Source organism: Leuciscus leuciscus (assembly GCF_965113295.1).
Source record: "Leuciscus leuciscus genome assembly, chromosome: 18".
Classification (NCBI taxonomy): domain Eukaryota; kingdom Metazoa; phylum Chordata; class Actinopteri; order Cypriniformes; family Leuciscidae; genus Leuciscus; species Leuciscus leuciscus.
Window position 1 is genome coordinate 4,808,548 of NC_138742.1, and position 18,825 is coordinate 4,827,372.

At 35.3% G+C, this 18,825-nt stretch overlaps 4 long non-coding RNA genes across 6 annotated transcripts in view; 1 reads left to right on the forward strand and 3 right to left on the reverse strand.

The window, feature by feature from the left end:
- LOC309481006 overlaps nucleotides 1-10,685 on the reverse strand; it is a 96,150-nt gene extending 85,465 nt beyond the window's left edge. The window contains exons 1-5 of one of the 3 annotated variants that reach the window (XR_014199821.1): nucleotides 10,668-10,685; nucleotides 10,338-10,393; nucleotides 10,015-10,096; nucleotides 9,501-9,611; nucleotides 8,544-8,940 (exon numbers count right to left, since the gene is read on the reverse strand). This is a non-coding gene — a long non-coding RNA (uncharacterized lncRNA). Of the gene's footprint in view, nucleotides 1-7,938; nucleotides 8,941-9,500; nucleotides 9,612-10,014; nucleotides 10,097-10,337; nucleotides 10,394-10,499; nucleotides 10,519-10,667 lie in introns of those variants that run through there. The other 2 variants (XR_014199822.1, XR_014199823.1) reach the window with 2 other exon arrangements.
- On the reverse strand, nucleotides 978-3,251 carry LOC309481062. The gene is made up of 3 exons (XR_014199889.1): nucleotides 3,116-3,251; nucleotides 2,945-3,017; nucleotides 978-2,423 (listed from the first exon to the last, which is right to left on the reverse strand). It is a non-coding gene; the product is annotated as an uncharacterized lncRNA (long non-coding RNA).
- On the forward strand, nucleotides 7,571-8,246 carry LOC309481022. Its single transcript, XR_014199849.1, has 2 exons — nucleotides 7,571-7,665; nucleotides 7,699-8,246. It is a non-coding gene; the product is annotated as an uncharacterized lncRNA (long non-coding RNA).
- Nucleotides 10,686-11,035: 350 nt separating the features above from the next.
- On the reverse strand, nucleotides 11,036-13,147 carry LOC309481011. The gene is made up of 3 exons (XR_014199833.1): nucleotides 12,485-13,147; nucleotides 12,070-12,106; nucleotides 11,036-11,890 (listed from the first exon to the last, which is right to left on the reverse strand). It is a non-coding gene; the product is annotated as an uncharacterized lncRNA (long non-coding RNA).
- Between the last annotated feature and the right edge of the window lie 5,678 nt (nucleotides 13,148-18,825).

The following is an 18,825-nucleotide window of genomic DNA, read 5'->3' on the forward strand; positions in this document are numbered from 1 at the left end:
TTCCAAATGAGAGCTGATCAGTGGAGCTGATTCAGGTTAGTGATGGGGATTTTACAGTGACTCTTTCTGCAGGTTACATCAATGTGCCAGTAGGTGGCGGCAATTGACAAGCCATTCAATCAATCATTCAATCAATCCGTCTCAAATCATTGATTTATTCAAGAAAAAGAAACAAGACTAGGTTAAAAAGCAAGACTAGCATACTACTCTTTGGCAGCATCCGAATATGCTACATAGTAGGTGAAAATCATGGCAAAAGTAGTATGTTCAAATTCACATTCACCGTAAAACAATTGGTGAAAAGTACCCGGATGACCTAATACTTCAATCAATCAATCAATCAACTTTTATTTATATTGTGCTGTACAACAGGATAACAGGACCTATACTACTTTCAGCAAGATTTTGAAGTCTGCAACCGACATACACTTTACTATCCCAGAAATCATAATAATAATAATGCCACTGACGATTCTGATTGTCGATCCGATTCTTTAACGATTCTCTTATCGATTCTTGATAGCACTGTGTGGAAAAATGTAGTCATATGCTTTTCAAAAAAAAACAAACAAGGGTTTTATTTATTTTAAAGCTTAAGCTTGAGTAAGCAAACTGTACTTTTTATGTAATTTATGTAATAAATAGAACTTTATTGTAAAGTGTTACTGATTCAAACGTCTCCTGAGTTCACTGTTGGAAAGATCAGTTGTCCATTCATTAAAATGAATCGTTCAAAGGAGTCATTAGTTCGCGAATTGGACGTGTCGTGCGCGTTGTGTGATTATCCCAGCAGTTAGGACATAGACACCCAAGATTTGTGTCAACACAGAAAACATTTCATCACTGGATAGTTTTTTTCGTTTAATTAAAGTGTTGTTTTATGTCAGCTGAATGTCTGGGACGCTTTTCAGAGAAGATAAGGCAACAACTTATTTAGCACAATTCACACCCAGCGGTAATTGAGGAAGAAAAAAAAAATCTCCGAATGCTCCACATGAAACTTTGGTCTTCCGACCTTTTACCACCGTGTCGATTTATTTTGATTAATATGTGCGAGGGAGAGAGAGCAAGACAGCGCTTAGTTTGGAGACGGTGAAGTCTTTTTTACACTTTCGCCTGGCTCTGAAGAGAGAGAGAGAGAGAGCGCGCGCGCGACCGAGTACTCTCCCTACTCGTTCTTTCAGTTAAACATGCACTGTGACTCTGTCACAAGCGCAGCAGTTCATCTACATTACTCAGCGATCAAATAACACTTTGGCGGGCGCTAAAACTCATAGTCGTTTGGTCATTAATCGGACTGGTTTTGTTTCACTCATCGTAACGTAAATTTAGCTGCAGCTAAGTGCCTTTGTGCGACCCACCTTTTCTCACTGTGTGACCCACAAGTGGGTCGCGACCCACAGTTTGAAAACCACTGCCCTAGACAACACAAAACCAGACCAATTACAATCAATAAAACTTGTGTTTTATAAATACAGGAAGTTTATGGTGGAAAAAGTTCAATCATCTTAGACTTTCGTGACTCAAACAATTAACTATTTTGGTTAGATTAAGACTTGAATTTACTGATTTCCAAGTAAATTAAAGACTTAATTCATCCAAAAATGTAAACTCTGTCATTAATTATTCACCCTTATGTTGTTCCAAACCAGTAAGAGTTTTGCTCATCTTCGGAACACTTAAGATATTTTTTATAAAATCTAAGAGATTTCTGTCCCTTCATCGACAGCCTATTCAACTATCACTTCCAAAGCCACGGAAAGGTATAAAGGAAATCGTAAGTAATCTATGTGACTCAAGTGGTTTAACCTCAGTTTATTTTATGAAGCAACAAGAGTGCTTTGTTTGCACGAAAAACAACAAAAAAACTCAACTTTATTTACAAATTATTAATCTTCGATGCACGCTCACTTAACAACATCTGCTCTCGCATTAACAACATGCACAACTCGTAATGTTCTCATGAACGCATGTTGGAAATTAATATTTTATAAATTAAGTGGTAAATGTTTTGTTGCTGCAAACACAGCACTTGTGTAGTTTAATAAAATGTAAGTTAAACCACTGGAGTCGCATGGAGTACTTTAATGATGTACCTTTACACCTTTCTGGGGCTTGAACGTGGTATTTGCGTGGACTGTCAATGGAGGGACGGGAATCTCTCAGATTTCATTAAAAATATCCTCATGTGTGTTGTGAAGATGAAAGACACATCTTCTTTGTCTTTCAAAGAAGAACGGAAGATATAACCGTTCTATTTCATCAGATACGATCTGTAAACAGGGCTTTAAGTGTAAAATACCGAACTTGTCCTTTAAGAAATCTCTCTAAATAGTCAGCTGACGGAAGAATCTTTGTTCCCTTCTTGTGGCTTTGTGATGTTGGGGGCAGGTGATGGGCAGAGATTTCCCAGTCAGTTGAGTCTAAAAGGGGGGGGGGGGGGTAAAGTAAAGTAAAGTACTTTACTTTTGTAAAGTAATTTGACAGGACAAATTCAAAATGAGTGTTATGAAACACAAAAAATCTAGTTATACCAAATAGCAACAAAGCTATGATTTTTTTATGTTTATACACTATCTCATATGTTATCTGTAAAATCTGACACTCACCAGGTTTTATGTACGTTACAGCCTTTAAAGACCAAACCTGGTTAGCTTTAGCCATTTAAACATGAAAGCATATCCAAACATCAACCAAAATTGAATCTGATAAATACATTTTCATAAACATTTAATCTTAAAGAATTACTTAACGTTACACATTCTAAGAAAATTTGTTTTTCAGTTAACGTTAGGTTTCAGTTAAGATAAGTTAGGTGTGCTGGCAAACGAGAGTAAAATATAGTTTGAGGATAAATACATTATGATATTTGCACATCACAAATATTGTCATAAAACAAAATAACATTATAAAATACGTATTGTAAATGAGTTAAAACACTTACTCGGTGTTTTCACCGTTAAACTCCGTGTCTGCACTGTGTCACGAGTCAAAGAAGATGCAGGGCATAACGGAGTCTGTGAGAAAGGTTTAGGCGCGCACATCACATAAATATCGTTATAAAACAATATAATGCCATGAAATACATGTTGTAAATTAGGTTAAAAACACTTACTTTCGGTGTTTTCCCTGTTAACGTTACAACCTTCTCGTCGTCAGCTCCGTATTGAGTCAAAGATGTCTCCTTTAAGAAAGGTTTCGGCTCGTTTAAGCACGCAGAGCATTTCAATTTCTCTATAAATCAATATGTTATAAAATATATTTTATAAGACTTATCATTTTCAGATTTTAAATATAACATGGTCACACATATGGCTTTAGCTGCAGTGCATTTCTAGATTGCTCCAGGGCCCAGTTCAATTTTATTTTCATGAATATGTTTAATAAAAATAAATTTCTAATAACTTTACAAAACTTTGAAGCTATTTAAAAAATGTTTTTTTCATTATGACAATAATTATTTCTACATTTACAATAAACTACCAGGTGTCAGCTTTCAAATGAGATCATACTTGTGCTTTTAGTGCAAAGGGTTCATGAACTGTATCTGTTTCAGTTTGGGTATGTCATTTCTGGGGATTTTTCAAAAGTGGCGTTGCAGCTTAACAGGTTAAGTGTAAAATACCGAACTTGTCCTTTAAAGAAGAGAAACTCAATAGATTCAACACAAATGCGGTAGATACACAAAACCACCAACTCTTCCACACAGCATCATGTCTGGGTGAAGATGAACATCCTCAAACTGTTGCACACAAGCCTACACAAACACAGCTGATGATGACTGCATTTTAAATAGGCCTACTTTAAATACTGATGATGGTTGCATTATTACACTGTTATATTATGATTGTATATTTAGTGGCATAAAATGGTCTTGTGACAAGAATATCAGCACAGCTTTGGCACAAACTATAATATGTCTGTGTGCCTGTAATGTACAGGAGTCAGGATTATGAAAAATATATGGTCATGATTGTGCTCATAAAGTTGTAAAAAATTAAGTTGATGGTATTCTTACTTGAGCTTGATTTGACTTGCAACCCTGTTCTTATTTAAAGAATTACAAAGTAATTTGATTTAAAACAGAGACTGTGAATCCGAACAGGCAAATGCTTTTTTGTGTGTGCAAAATACTCCGTTGAAAATTATTATAAATAATGACATTCAGATGATGTAAATTATCAGGACTTTAACTCCATGATTTATTTAATGATTTGGAAAAGAAGAAGAAAAAAACGATTGCTTGCTTATTTTGTTGAATAATTTGTTGAATGTTGTGCAAACAAAGTCAAAGGTTAATTTATACATTTCAGCAATGCTCTTTAGTTTGTGTGTTGTGCAAAGCTCAGATTTCTGTTGTTCTCTTTACAGATCCCGTGTTTTCAAAAGAAAGAATTGGGAACCAGTTGCAGTGATTGTGTGTCCGTCGCCTTGAACTGTTGTAGAGGAAATACTAAAGATCTGCTCACAGATACCAGTGTGTCTTAAACCACTAAATATCACACTTGTTCAAACTGTCAGTCCAAATCTGATTTGTATGCATATCCGATCATATAGTAAATGTGAACTATACAAGAAAAATCACATGAGATATAATTTTTACAAATCTGTTTCCAGCTTTCTTGTGGTTTGATCCTATTCCAGTGTCATCTCTGGAAATCTGACCGTTCTGATATTATTCCTATGTCACTTTCTCACGCACGTAAACTTAAAGGTGCTGTGTGTAAGTTTTTGACTGTACTAAAGCATAAAAATACCATAATATGTTTGCAGATATTTAAGAAACATGTTTCTCTGAGAAACAACACTGCAGTTATTCTCCTTTGCATGTTTTGGTGTGTGTGATCCCGTCCACTGCCAGTTTATAACCTGGATGAGTTTCTTCTGATAAAGATATTTTGAAGAATGTTTGTAATCAAACAGTTGATGGACCCCATTGACTTTCATAGTATTTTTCCCTACAATGGAAGTCAATGAGGTCCATCAACATTCTTCAAAATATCACCTTTTGTGCTCAAAAGAAGAAACTCATGTAGGTTTTGAACAACTTGAGGATGAGTAAATGATGACAGAAGTTTCATTTTTGGGTGACAGTTTCCCCTTTTTTCTCCCTCATAGGCGTACATCAAACGAACTCTAAAGGTCAATTCACACCGCACTGTGTGTGTGTGTGTGTGTGTGTGTGTGTGTGTAAACAGATGTTTTGTTTTTTGATTGCCCTTAACTAACATACAAGTTTAAGAAAAATACTTAAAAACAACTGCATGAAACAACATGTTTTTTTTTTTTTGTAATTGAACAATATGCCATGTACAAACAACACGGCAACAAAAAATCGACATATATTTATATTTGTGTATATAACATTTTCCCAGAATAAGGATGTTATTAACCACAAAATCGTCTTTGTTTGAGTCCATAAGTAATGTCCTTGTGAGAGGAGACTCTGTTGAATAAAGCCAGTCATGAATAACAAGCCATAAAATGTAAAAATAGTTTCACAAAATGCAGAACTACTATTTTCAAATCCAAATCCTCGTTGTACGCATTCACAGAAACTCTGTGATGTAAAACATATTCTGCTATTGACGAAATAACCACAGCACTTCTCCATCCAGTCCTCATGTTCCTTCTTTTGAGCTGTAATGTGAGTTGGAATCATGTGTTTCGTTGAAAAGGAAGATCTCCTTCTCAAAAATTAGGGAACAGAAACATTGAGGTTGAGCTCACTGATTCACTGAAGAAAATTAGGGAATTTATAGTAGGAATAGATTAATTCATAGTAGATGCTTAAGAGATTAGTGTTAAGCTCCTTGTCAAGACATTGTAGTAAAGATATAAGAAGAGAGAGAGAAGAGAAGAAGAGAAGAGAGAGAGAGAGAGAGGGAGAGAGAGAGAGAGAGAGGGAGAGAGCATATATAGCATATATAGGCCTACACTTTCAAAACGCTGCAGTGAAATGGTTTCATGCGAATTCTACATAAACTTTGTGATGCCATAACATCTTACCATAGTTTTTTTCTTACTATTAGAAATTAGTTTTTTATATATGTGTTTAAAGTGGAATAACGTGACATCTTAAAAATGGAGAATGTCATATACTTCCAAAACGCTGCAGTGAAGTGGTTTCATGTGCATATGGGACAATTGCATGCAAGAATAAGTAAGTAATATGGCCTATGTAGGCCTGAGAGTAATAAATGCTTTTGGAAAGAGTGTGTGTGCTCACACTGGTGTGTAGTTTGTAGGCTATAACCAAAACTGGAAAGTGCGTTCGGAGCTTTTAGAAGCAGTTCCCGCCCGAAATGAATTGACCAGTCATGTGCAACCCATTTTAATTCTAGTGAGAATTTAATATTGTAAAATGTTACGGAGAAAGTCAAACATGATCTATAACAGACACATAAACTAAAAAGACTGATGAAAAGAGGGGAAGCTGTTTTTTGGTGAACTGTCCCTTTAAGTGAAAATCGCTGCCCTGCATAAGGGACAAATCTTGCCACCCGTCCCTTAAAATACGGAATCGTCCCATATTTACAAGTAAGATGATGCGTCCCGTATCAAATCAATAAGGGGCGGGATTTGTCCCGTATTTTTCATTAGGTCCACATAGTTGAATAAAAACATAAGGATTTTGCAGTATGGATAATACTAATAGCAAATATAAAGAAATCAATTTCACAATAAGTAGAGAAGCTCATTGCATGATGGCATTTTAGCGTCTTTGTTTCTATAGCGACGGAGTCGACGGAGTTTTATGTAGGCGGCCTACGCATAGATATCATATATAAACGCTAGATGTCTTATGGCGCAGTCACTTCCGGCATCACCATTCGGCCATCTTGTCACAGTGAAGCTGTGAATTAAGGTGAGTGATCAGCACGCACACAAATCCTCTTATCTCGCTGAAATCTTGACGGATTTACAAACGGTTTGGTTTCTTACAAACGTTATTAACGTGGCTATAATTCCGAATGCTTGAACATGTATGTTATAATTATTCATATGTATGCAGTGTATGTATGCAGTGCCATAACTACATCTCTGACGTTTATAACAAACCAAACCGTTTGAAAATCGGTAGAAAATTGAGCAAGTTATGGTTATTTAAAAGTACATGCACCATTAAACGAGTGAGCGAGCACACTGTGGCAAGATGGCTGCCACGTGCGGACGTCGACCTCCATTGGCCAGCAGCGCGCACGAGACATGATCTAGCGTTTATATATGATATCTATGGGCCTACGTACATCATGCCATGATGTTCATACATAAAAATAAAAATAAATTAAGTTTAATATACAAACTGACACAGCAGTCAGATCACGCAGTTGTCACTCAAGTGATCATTTATATTTAACTTAAATTCAGTTTTTTTTTTTTTTTTTTGCACAGACCAAAACACACCACCCCGCATGCGCGTCCAGTACGTGTCGGATCTGATCCAGCTACGTCATCGTGCTACAGGCTGCGAGGACCTCTTGCAGCATCTTCCAGATACCCAGCTAACAATTTTACGTTCTGGGAACGTTAGTTTTTGGTTCCCAGAACGTTCCCGGAACGTTCCCAAGAACGTTCCCGGAACGTTCCCAAGAACGTTCCCTATTGGTTAGCCAGGAAAGTTTTCTTTACGTTAATAGAACGTTCCCTATAGGTTAGGGGAACGTTCCCGGAAGGTTCTCGGAACGTTCCCGGAAGGTTCTCGGAACGTTCCCGGAAGGTTCTCGGAACGTTCCCGGAAGGTTCTCCTAACGTCTACACATCCTGATATGCCTGTACACAAATTATAGGTCTACAAACAACATATTCTACATTGTTTATTGTTCAAACACTTAAAAATCCTATGAATATATTATTACAATAAATTGAATTTACAGAAACTATCATTAATAAGTAAATCAATCAGTTTGTATTAAATAAATAAATCAGCACACAATCCATGTTTTTGTTGATTCATTGTTTAATTATCAACCTAAAATAAGTCATCAAAAACAGCGTTAGCAAAATGTATTCAGGAACAGTAATTTACATTTAATATTTCAAACATGAAAATATTTCAATAAATAAAACTGCACAAACATTTTAATTAAAACTATCTTTTTGCAAACTGTAGCCTATAACTTAGAACAAAATTGAAAAAGTCTTCATTTATATACAATATACATGAATGTGCCAATCTTCACTCCGCTCAAAACATTTAAACTCCCAAAACCATCTGCAAATTTAACAAGAAAATAAAAAGACAACGCGTTACATGTACACACAATCCCATGCCAAAATTCAAGCCCTGTAATGGCATTAATATTCATCCGGAGCAAATGAAAAGAGTGAGGTGGGATTGTGTGTCACAAGCTGTAGGAGATATGAGAGCACGAGCACTGCTGGTATCGTGTATTTATTCAGATATTTCAGCATCAATGTGTATAGAAAAATGTATATATTTGAAAACACTACATTGCATTTATTTATATTGCACTATTTATTATTTCAGACTACAAATCAAAAAAGGAATGTTTTATATAGGGGTAAGGATACCATTAAGCCTATGTACCCTTTAAGCCCACTTTCGACTCTGAAGTCAAATAAAAAACAGAGAAAATAATATTCAAGTCCAGTGAACTCTGACCTGCGAATTCGCTCTACATATAACGTATAAGTCTCACCTCCAATGAAGAATTTGAAAACCTGTAACTGCTGTGTTGTTTATGAGAGAGAAAGAGAAAAAAAGTTTGAAACTACTATCAATTTTTTTTTATCTCTGTGACTTTACACCTACAAATTCCACTGTCACAGGTGCTCAGTTTTGCTATAATGATGCCCTCACAGAACATGGTAATAATCAGCCATCCATGCAAAAGCAAAGGTCGGTGTAGTTTACAGGAACATCTGTCCAGGCCAACATCTGATGCCTTGATGCCTTCCGCTGGGATCCCAGAAAACCTGAAAAAAAAAATATATATATTACAGTTCAAAATCTATCATACATACATCTCATCTGGTATCACAAATTATCATTCCAAGTTCACTTTAAGATATGCTCAATATTAGGGCTGCACAATATTGAAAAATGTAGAGTTTATTTAGAGATATCAGCCGTATGGTTTAGTGCATGCGCGGCTCCAGGTTTGTATCTGGTAAATTACCCCACTAATAATGCCCAGAATGGTACCAAACTTCTACAGTAGTACAAATAGGTTCTGTACTCATTAAACCAGGCATTGGAAAGTTTGTAAGTACATCAGGAGTTTATTTAAATAACATTTGCCTGATGGCGAATGCCACTGCTGACGCGAATGTTGATGTCACTTGATGAGTACAGAACCCATTTGTACTTCTGTACTACTCATTTTCCCCGACATAGAGCAGATCGGCACACAACAAAAACTGCTGTTCGGATGTTCCCTTTTCTGATATTTTAGCATTCGTGACATTTTAATTAAAACAGAAATAAGAATTTTTGTGTAATAAGCGAAAATTAACAGTAAACCGAGATCACCTACCGCTGCAGATGTGTACGGAAGTGAAAAGCAGAAATGCTTAAACCTCTTTCCGGTTCGACCGCTGGGCGCTCCGCATAACCCCTATTGGGGGGATTTTGTAGAGGAGTGAACCTGCATAGAAAATTACAATAGATAACAAGCATAGATAAATACAATAGAAGAAAAATACAGTTGAAATAAGCAGTGCATTATGTTTTTCAGTTAAATCTGAAAACATCAGGTACAGAAATTGAATTATCAAAATGTAAAATAAGTCTTCACTGTAAAAATAAAATAACTATAAATTAATTAAATGTATCTTTGCTAAAGCTACAAGTCATTTTCTCTTTTGATGTTTGATCACCACTGGCGACACAAACAGCTGCGGGTACGTTAGGCTACTGTCCCTTTAAGACGAATGCGCAGACCTAATATAAATGACACGCATCTGTTTTCTTTCTGTTTAAAACACACAAGACTGTTTACGAGGAAACTCGCCATGAATAGGCATTTTGACAAGATGGGCTAAACTCACCTTCTTCATCTACTGACTATGGATGGCATCAAGGTCTTGTCCTGAAGAATCACAGGGCCAAACAATAGGGATTATATCTCATCTGGTAACAAGAGCAAAGCCATAACTTTAAGAACTCTAATGATATATTTACCCCCTGATATTGCATTGGGGATATCAATTCAAACATTTTTAAAGGCTAAGAGTATGAGCCACAGCTGCCCAAGATATCTGTGAAAAATAACTGCCTAAAGTTGTCGACCCCCTGAACCACATTCAGCATTTAAAAGTACAAAGAATTTCAGTATTGATCAATAAAAAAAAACATACAAATACATAAATACCTTTGAGTTGGACAGTATGGTGTCAGTCTCATTGGCCAACATAATTCAAAACAGACCTAAAGAAATAAAATAAAATATACTAATGATCAGGATATCATGTTATCATAATAGTTAAATGAATTATTATTATAACTATGACCATTATAATACTGTATTAGTCACCTATTATTTAGCTGATTATTTAGCCTACAGGCTTCTCAAGGACAATCTCACTGAAAAACCCTGGGGTTAATGATTTAAAAATGTGAGACTTATTTCAAAAGCATAAATCTTACAGACCCCAAACCTTTGAACAGTAGTGCACTGTATGTTTGAGGTGGTTTTGCTTACTAGTCATATGGTTCATAGTAGGGCTGTGCAATTAATTGAATTTCGATTTCAATTTCGATTTTTGCTCCCAACAATCACCAAAATAGTATAATCGAGTAAAAACGATTATTTTGCCATTTTCTGTTTTGAAAGAACGCTCTTATTTTGTCTTGTGTTCTGAATGACACGCGCACATCCGCCCTTCCCTATGCCGTAAACTCTCTCAGCTTGAATGTTTAAACTGATAAGACTTAAAAAGAAGTGAAAATGATAAACTTTAGTTACGATGCAATGCTGGCCCGATTGTACAAGTGACAATTCCATCATGTCCCGACTCATAAACGCGAGAGTGTAGTTTCGACGCTTGCCTTGTCCAACCCATTTTGAGAGACAGAGAGAGAGAGAGAGAGAGAGAGAGAGAGAGAGAGAGAGAGAGACGCAGCACCGCTGAACACTCACGCGCTGAACACAATTGCGTCTTGGAGAAAGTTTTTAAATTATTGATTTGATTTTATAATCTTTGTGGATTCATTTAAGATACTCATACAATCTGCTAAAGTGAATCAATGTTTGTGGGGGAATTTCCCGCATTATAAGTGGTAGATCTGCGGGAATTATTAAAATACTCATTGAAGGAGCCTATTATCTGTTACATTATTTATTTTAATAGTTCAAAAAGTACAATCAATGTTCAAATTTCGATTTTTTAAGAATTGTTGAAAGGTGTGTTTGGTGACACTTTACAATAAGGTTCATTAATTAGCATTATAACTAACTTACCTTTGTTAAGATTAACTAATAATGAACAATAATTCTACAGCATCTTAGTTAATATTAATTTCACCATTTACTAATACGTTATTAAAATGAAAGGTTGTATTAGTTAACATTAGTTAATGCACTGTAAACTAACATGAACAAACAATGAACAGCTGTATTTTTATTAACTAGCATTGAAAAAGATGAATAAATACTGTAACAAATGTTTTTCTCATTGTTAGTTCATGTTAGTTAATACATTAACTAATGATAACTAATTAACATTATTGTAAAGTGTTACCGTGTCTTTTTAATAAATGCAACACGTTCCCAGTCATGTGAAATAATCGTGTTACATAATCGTGATTTCAATATTGACCAAAATAATCGTGATTATGATTTTTTCCATAATCGAGCAGCCCTAGTTCATAGCCATGGAGATTGTCTTGGACAGGGGGTGCAGCAGGCCATCACAGCATGATGATCTAGGAACATTAAGCTATTTGTCACAGAGCCAACAATATTACATGGGATTGGTTTAATAAAAGGAACCAAGCTAGAACAGAGGTGAAATGCAGAAAAGATAAATATATAAAAATCTTAAGATAATATATTGTGAAATAAATGCATATGGAATTATTATCATGATTAAACAATAACTCACCCCTTGTTGTAGAGGATTTTTTTTCTCTCTCGCTATTCTGAAATCACATTTTAGCAATATTGGTAAGTGACGTCACTGATTAAGTTAACAATACAGTGCATTCTTTTAGGTTAAATAAATTAGCTTACTTCCAATCACCCATTGACAAATTACCAGCAAAACTATAAAAAAAACTTATCTACACTAAATATGTGTTTAAAAACCCAAACTTTCATAAATAAGACCTTAACTTAACGTAACTTAGGCCTAACGTTCTCTTCTGAAACCGGTTAGCTTAGATGCTAACGGACTTTTTCAAAGACACAAAACCATTTCTTTAAAGTTAATATTCAACAGAAGCGTGTCAATTACACGTAAGAAATGTGTCAGGGACGTTTGTGTGTATTATTTGTGAGATTTTGTTGACTAAACTTACCTGAAAGCAGTGAAACCAACAGCGACAGACGGGAGTTTTGTTGTTTGTCAGTTGTTGATGACGTTTCTGGTTTCCATCTGCCCTTGCGCAGCTCACGTGCGCGCTCCAGTGTTTGATTCCGCGCATGCGCATTAAAACACTTCAAAGTCACGCAGCATTTAAATAAACATATAGAATTAAAATGTATAACATAATTTAAAATATCATTAATAAAAAGTTATTGCGAATAGATCTGAACGTTGTTGGTTATCTTATAATCTTAGGGGACCGTACTGACGACGTTGTCAGTTGGTAATCTGCCTGTTAAGTGATATTAAAATAATAACCTGCAGAGAACGTTCCCAGAACGTTCTCTTTAGGTTATACAAATAAAACCTAAAAATAATTAACTAAAAAAGACTGCCTACCAATGAGCAAAGTTATTGATTACTTAGGCATTATCTACTGCCTGATAATGGTCATTTAATTAAGCATTTGATAAATGGTGTTAAAGCACAAAACATTGCAAACCATTCAATTGGTTTAAGAAATTAAATTAAATTAAAATTAAAATTAAATTAAACCTAAAAATAACCTACAGGGAACGTTCTGGGAACGTTCCCTTAAAGTTATAAAACTTGGTTGGACGTCACCACGACAGACCGGTACATCGGCCGTATTACTGCAGAAGCTGCACCGATCCGTCTGTCAATCTCCCGTTCCATCTTTCCCTCACTCGCGAACAAGACCCCAAGATACTTAAACTCCTACACTTGAGGCAGGAACTGAACCAACCTGAAGTGGGCAAACCACCCTTTTCCGACTGAGGACCATGGTCTCGGATTTGGAGGTTATAAAAAGTTATAAAAATAGAACTTAAAAATAACCTGCAGGGAACGTTCCCAGAACGTTCTCTTTAGGTTATAAAATTAAACCTAAAAAATAACCTACAGGGAACGTTCTGGGAACGTTCTCTTAAAGTTATGCAGATAGAACCTAAAAATAACCTACAGGGAACGTTCCCAGAACGTTCTCTTTAGGTTATAAAATTAAACCTAAAAATAACCTACAGGGAACGTTCTGGGAACGTTCCCTTAAAGTTATAAAAATAGATCCTAAAAATAACCTACAGGGAATGTTCCCAGAACGTTCCCTGTAGGTTATTTTTAGGTTTAAATTTATAACCTAAAGAGAACGTTCTGGGAACGTTCCCTTAAAGTTATAAAAATAGATCCTAAAAATAACCTACAGGGAATGTTCCCAGAACGTTCTCTTTAGGTTATAAATTTAAACCTAAAAATAACCTACAGGGAACGTTCTGGGAACGTTCCCTTAATGTTATAAACATAGATCCTAAAAATAACCTACAGGGAACGTTCCCAGAACGTTCTTGTTTGGTTCCCAAAAAAATAACCAAATGGGAACCAAACGGGAACGTTAGGGGAACGTTCTGTGTTTGCTGGGTAAGAGCTTCACTCGACTAATTGGCTGACTGGCCCGCTGCAGCCAATAGGAGCTCTGCTCATTTGGCTCTGCACCACTAAAGAGACATAGTGCATTTAGGCCACGCCCACATTAGTGGAAAACACTTGTATTTGGTTATTTCACAGCAAGTTTCTTTCCAATACAAACAAAACAAAACTAAAACAAGAACATTTTGCTATAATAGAGGATTATGATTTTAAAATAAATAAACCCTAGCATTTTATCTTAATTTTATCCTTCTTATTTGTCTTTTTTTCCCCTCGTAATTTACTTTTGCACCTGATCAAACTTTTATAATTAAAGTAATGATGAATTATTGTTGGCATGTTGTTTGTAGCCTATATACATTGTTAAATAAGAAAAGCTTGTATCGCTCTTTTCTTCCACTTTTATTTTCACTATCGCCACCTATAATGCACTGATCACAGATGGTGTGTGTAAAACAGAGAATAACAACAACAACTAAAATATACAATGAACATAAATGTAAAATAATAATAAATAAATAAATAAATAAATAAATAAAACACTAAAATAAATAGTCTACCGGGATAAAAAGTGTTATAATATTAGGGCAGTTACATGAATTTAAAAAGCTTTAAAATGTTTATTGTTTTTTATAGCGATGAGTTTTTTTATTTGTGATCTCCTGTTTGAAAAGGTTTCAAAGTAGCTATATTGTGAGATCAATATTACAAAAGTTATTGTATGAGGGTTTAAGTTATTTTTGTCTTATGACTTTAAAACTTTAAAACCAAAATATTTTAAAGATTAATAATGTGATTTTGTTTTTCAGAAAAATATGGGTTATAAAAACAAAAATTAAAATGTCATGAGGTTCTAGATCAAGAGTTGTGTTTAATTTTTTGTCATGTCTATTTTAAAGAAATGAAAAACTGCAATCAAAAATAAATGTAGTTTTTGTAAGACATAATTTGAAGATACTGAACATTTACAGGATAATATCTATGAATAGTTTTGTTAATTATTTATTAGAAATAACATTTGAGGCACCAATATTGCTGATTGGAAGAAAAAAAACGTCTGATGCATCATTATTTTTATGTCTATAGACTTACTGTATGTCAGAAGTCTGGGAATGACAAATTCAAAATCACGAACACAGATATGACGGATGATTACTTAAAAGCAGCGAACTAACGTGAAATACTGAGGGAAAGTGAGATAGACGACTTCATTGTTTAAGTGGGTTTTGAAACAACAACAAAAAATCATTGAGGAGAGAGAGAGAAAAAGGAGAAGGAAAGAGAAAAGAACAGAATCCACAAAAATCTACATCAAAACGGAAGCTTTTCCGAAAAATTCAGCAGCAAGATAAATATTATAAATGATTCTAAACTCAATGTCCTTGATTTTAGGTACAATTGGTCATTTAAGATAATTACAATATTTGTTTAAAATATTAAAATTGTATCAAATTTTAACTTTTAATGGTTAATTGAAATCGTAAAATAATTTACATTTGAATATTTCCTTATACTTTGTTGTTGCTCGTACTTCTCCAATCTTCAAATCTCCATGCATTAATTATTTATATTGAATAAATTATGAATACCCAATGATCTGCATGACTTGCTGGTTCTTTATGTAAAGTAAAGATCTGATACGACGCCATCAGGTGTTTGAAACTATATCCTCTAAATCAGGGATTCCAAACTTTTTTGTCAGCCAAACACTTTGAGTTAAAATACTTACTTTGAAGTTCATATTTCAATAATTTAACAACACTCCTGCAGGTTCGTGTTCTCTGATGTCGTTAATGGATACATGCAGGCAAACAAAACTGTCAGCTTTTTTAGTAAGTGCTTTATTTTTAATCACAAATTATTTCATAGGAAATCTATAAAAATGTGAATTTGTAGTTGATTGTCCTGCTGCTCTTCATCTTCATCTTCATCATCATCTTCATCATCGTCATCATCATCATCACACACACTCTTCCTTGTGTGTGAATGAACATGGCCGCACTGAACTCTGGGCCGGTTCTGCTCGGGTCTCCTCCATAGAGAGAGGAACATCCAGAGACTCATCCATTTCTACAAAAGATGAACATCAACTTAAACACACTCTATTATTTCAGTGCAGATCTTCATTCAGAAACAAATGACACTAAACTCATGTTTTGACCGCGAGTGTGTTAATAAATGAATAATATGTTGTTTAAAGAATAATCATACCCTCAGAGGAACAAACACAAGTCCTCATCATCTTCCAGAGAGCAGACACACAGCAGGACACTGATGGACAAACACTCGAGTCTGAAGAAGAGCCTGGACAGGGACAGATACAGTAACATTTACAATAACAGATTCACGGTGACAGTCTCTCGGCTGCATACTAATTCATATCCTGTAAATGTCGTCACGTTTGTGGAGGCTTTTGAACGAATGGTTGAAAAGCAAATATTTGACCAGACTTGACACTGACATTTAATGTACTAGATAACATTTGTGGGGCTCATAATAACATTCCCTGTAATGTTAAAGGAACACTCCACCGTTTTTTTAAATAGGGCTTATTCACTTTCTTTCCTACATTTCACAACAAGTACAAATAGCAATGCAGATTAACACTAGGAGATTTCCTAGGCAGATATTGACTTATATATTAAGGACTATATTAGGGGGAAGCACAGGCGAAGCACTGCTACTTGGGCGTGATATCTCTGTGCCCACGTAGCAGTGCTTCACCTGTGCTTCCCCCTAATATAGTCCCAAGTCAATATCTGCATAGGAAATCGCCTAGTGTTAATCTGCATCGCTATTTGTACTTGTTGTGAATACGCAGGCCACAAGAAGTAATTAGGTGGGTTTTTTAAATTTTTTATATCACTTTTACTCAGGACATGCTAGCTGGCAACAAAGGATTCCATTCATTATGCTAAGCTAAGCTAGCGCCGACCCTGTCAAACTAAAACAATGCATGCACTGAGACAAAAATGCATTTGCCCACCTATCTAAATGTAGGAAAGAAAGTGAATAAGCCCTATTTCAAAAAACGGTGGAGTGTTCCTTTAATGTTTAGAGAGAGAGAGTAACCCCCTCTAAATGTCTTTATTTTATTTAAATGTCTTTATTTTATTTTTATTGTTCACTTAGTTCGTATGTATTCGAAATTCATGATGGGGTTAATGCAGGAAATGTGTTTCAATCAATGTTGGTGCAAATGCATATAAGACCCTGCTTAATTTATAGTGAGTGATGCTCAAGCAGGCATGTTGTTGTTATAGCGATTCTACAGGAGAGGGCGCCCTAGCTGGGCAGGTGCGGGCGTGGAGTAGTGGAGGAGTAGAAAGAGAGGAAAAGGGTTTTTGTAGTGTTGTGAACGCACGCAGAGTTTTTGTGTATAGGCTACTGCGAATAAACGATCAAGATTAAACGAACCCATCAAATTATGCACGTCTTGGAATTGATTAATTTCGACATGCAACACATTTACTAACAATGTCAATGAGCGATATTATTTACAGCTTTTATTAATCCTTGTTACTAAAATATAAAAGTTAATTTCTGAACTAGTAGGCTAGATGTTAAAATTAACATGAACTAAGATTAATAAAGGCATGCAGAAGTCATCATAGCCTATGGAAGCTTATTGTAAAGTGTTGCCAAAAACTCTAAGTCTATCAGTTACATTTACACCAAACAAATCTGTCACTCGCATTGATTATTATTAAACAGCAAATCTACACACAACACACACGTTGTTATTGCATTGCTGTTTAATAAAAAATAAATAAAAAATAGGGTTGTTTAACAGTTCATGTTTTACAGTTATAATATTCACTATTATCAAAATATATTTTGCACAGAATATGCATATAGCCTACTTTAAACTTCGCTCTTCTTTATTTACAAATTACCATTTTTATAAAAGTTTAAATAAATTAAATATATTAAATAACTCACTTGTTGAGGAGTTCTGCATGATAGATGTTCGCCTGGAGTTTCAACTTGAGTATTTGGTGCGGTGTTTGGAATCATATTGTACGACGGAATGTGTGAGGGTGAAAGAGACGTGCAGAGTGTTTAGCGCTGATCCTGGTAAGTCCCGCCCACCGGCTAGACCGCGCTGTCATTCGTAAAGCCATAAGTCAATCATTCATGCCTCGCCTCTTCCTGAGAGCAGTATCCCCTGTAGTGAGCCCTGACTCGAGCGGATGAGCTCACAGAAACACTTTCGCGGACAAGAGTAGGCGGGTGCTGCATGTTACTGTGGGACTCTTGTGGTTTTATTTTATATATGTTCAGAGCGAGAAATCCCCCAGCGCTGAGTCACGATGTCAGAAAGTAGGCTAGTGGTAGCACCCTGACCGCTATTGCCTGGTTAGGGAGAAAGTGGTCAATAAAAAAGACACCGGACACGGAGCTGCTGCAATGTCTTCAGTGTCTCTGGATTGTGTGACTAATGCAAATATTTCTGCATTCTCATATTTCAATGAAACATATGATAACAGATTTCAGATCTCTTTAGAGAAAAACACATATACAGAAAGAAAACAGAATTATTCTCAGCTTCTATACAGCTTCTCAACAGGTGCTCTTTCCACAAATTACACAAATAATTTCAATATAAACTCATTAAAATGCACATTCTTGATACTGCGTACAGTATATTGAATACAATATTCACATTTTATACTCTAGATCAGGGGTATCCAATGATAATAATGTGATAATCAAATATGCCGATGATACAACTATCATTGGGCTGATTAGTTCAAACGATGAATCTCAGTATCGCGAGGAGGTGGAGAATGTTGTTCAATGGAGCAAAAAAAAAAAAAAAAAAAAAAAACTTGCTTTTGAACACTTCAAAAACATGTGAACTTGTTATTGATTTTTGTCACAATAGGA